General features: G+C 33.6%; 2 non-coding genes across 2 annotated transcripts in view; both read left to right on the plus strand.

The window, feature by feature from the left end:
• The first annotated feature begins 234 nt into the window (after window positions 1-234).
• LOC135962973 (5.8S ribosomal RNA) lies at window positions 235-414 on the plus strand. The gene has a single exon (XR_010576784.1). It is a non-coding gene; the product is annotated as a 5.8S ribosomal RNA (ribosomal RNA).
• Window positions 415-744: 330 nt separating this feature from the next.
• Window positions 745-2,500, plus strand: part of LOC135962918 (large subunit ribosomal RNA) — a 3,938-nt gene continuing 2,182 nt past the window's right edge. The window contains exon 1 of the ribosomal RNA XR_010576757.1: window positions 745-2,500. This exon is cut by the window's right edge and continues 2,182 nt beyond it. This is a non-coding gene — a ribosomal RNA (large subunit ribosomal RNA).

The raw sequence follows: 2,500 nt of genomic DNA on the forward strand, positions 1-2,500 counted from the left end.
ATCCATACATTGCATAAAAATTAAACTCACAATTATAGTTGTACTTGTATACAAGTTAAAAAAAATTGTTCTTTCTAAAAGAACTAAGATATTCGCAACAAACTTTGTGGTATGTTTTAAAATTAAAAAAAATATTATTGAAGGAATTGATATATGCCAATTTGGTTTGGTGTATTTTTGATTTCTTTCAATAAACAAATTTATGAATTGCTATTTAAACAAAAATAAATATATCACTCTAAGCGGTGGATCACTTGGCTCATGGGTCGATGAAGAACGCAGCAAACTGTGCGTCATCGTGTGAACTGCAGGACACATGAACATCGACATTTTGAACGCATATCGCAGTCCATGCTGTAAGGTACTTTAATTTATAATTAGAGTGCTGCTTGGACTACATATGGTTGAGGGTTGTAAGACTATGCTAAATAAGTTGCTTTAAAAATCTTTTATATATTTAATATGTAAAATTTTTTAAAAGCACATGTTGTATTACTGGATATTCTACTATATTCATAATACTAAAAGTTAAAGATACAAAACCTCTAACGAATAAAATCAGAGTATTTAATATTATATATTTTATATTCATTTTTTTATTGAGGAAGGTCTAGCATAAAATATTTTTTTATGAAACTAGGATTGCCTCTCTATTAAAAAGAATTTTTTATTTAAACAGAAAATAAAAGAAATGATTTCTATTTGTGGTTTTGATATTTTATGATTTAAAAAATTTTTTTATTACAACCTCAACTCATATGGGATTACCCCCTGAATTTAAGCATATTAATGAGGGGAGGAAAAGAAACTAACAAGGATTTTCTTAGTAGCGGCGAGCGAAAAGAAAATAGTTCAGCACTAAGTCACTTTGTCTTTATGGCAAATGTGAGATGCAGTGTATGGAATGTCAAATTTCTAGTATGAGAAATTAACGATTTAAGTCCTTCTTAAATGAGACCATTTACCCAAAGAGGGTGCCAGGCCCGTATAACGTTAATGATTACTAGATGGCATTTCCAAAGAGTCGTGTTGCTTGATAGTGCAGCACTAAGTGGGTGGTAAACTCCATCTAAAACTAAATATAACCATGAGACCGATAGTAAACAAGTACCGTGAGGGAAAGTTGAAAAGAACTCTGAATAGAGAGTTAAATAGTACGTGAAACTGCTTAGAGGTTAAGCCCGATGAACCTGAATATCCGTTATGGAAAATTCATCTTTATGATTTTAATATTTATAATATTATAATAATGGTGTGCATTTTTTCTATAAAGGACATTGTAATCTATTAACATAAATATATTTATCATAAGATCATTTGCTTAAGTTTATTCAAATTATTTTGCTTGCATTTTAATATCGAATAAATGCTTTTGATTTGATAAAGTGTTGATAGATTTATTATATATAGTGCTTAAATATTTATATTTTATAATAGCATATTGATCATTGATCTTTATGTTTATTATATGCACTTATATGATTAACAATGCGAAAGATTCAGGATACCTTCGGGACCCGTCTTGAAACACGGACCAAGGAGTCTAACATATTTGCAAGTTATTGGGAATAAAAACCTAATAGCGTAATTAACATAACTTAATTTAATGGGATTAGTTTTTAGCCTATTTATAGTCTATTAATTCAATCCCGGGGCGTTCTATACAGTTATGTATAATAGTATTTATATTATTTATACCTCTAACTAGAGCGTACCTTGAGCATATATGCTGTGACCCGAAAGATGGTGAACTATACTTGATCAGGTTGAAGTCAGGGGAAACCCTGATGGAAGACCGAAACAGTTCTGACGTGCAAATCGATTGTCAGAATTGAGTATAGGGGCGAAAGACCAATCGAACCATCTAGTAGCTGGTTCCCTCCGAAGTTTCCCTCAGGATAGCTGGTGCATTTAAAAATTATGTAAAATAATCTTATCTGGTAAAGCGAATGATTAGAGGCCTTAGGGTCGAAACGATCTTAACCTATTCTCAAACTTTAAATGGGTAAGAACCTCACCTTTCTTGGTATGAAGGTAGTGGTTGTGATATAATGTGCCCAGTGGGCCACTTTTGGTAAGCAGAACTGGCGCTGTGGGATGAACCAAACGTAATGTTACGGTGCCCAAATTAACAACTCATGCAGATACCATGAAAGGCGTTGGTTGCTTAAAACAGCAGGACGGTGGACATGGAAGTCGTAATCCGCTAAGGAGTGTGTAACAACTCACCTGCCGAAGCAACTAGCCCTTAAAATGGATGGCGCTTAAGTTGTATACCTATACATTACCGCTAAAGTAAATGGTTTATGTTCAATTTCGGTTGGATTATAAACTTTGAAACTTTAGTGAGTAGGAGGGTACAATGGTGAGCATAGAAGTGTTTGGCGTAAGCCTGCATGGAGCTGCCATTGGTACAGATCTTGGTGGTAGTAGCAAATAATCGAATGAGACCTTGGAGGACTGAAGTGGAGAAGGGTTTCGTGTGAACAGTGGTTGATCA

Source organism: Calliphora vicina, chromosome X (assembly GCF_958450345.1).
Source record: "Calliphora vicina chromosome X, idCalVici1.1, whole genome shotgun sequence".
Classification (NCBI taxonomy): Eukaryota; Metazoa; Arthropoda; class Insecta; order Diptera; family Calliphoridae; genus Calliphora; species Calliphora vicina.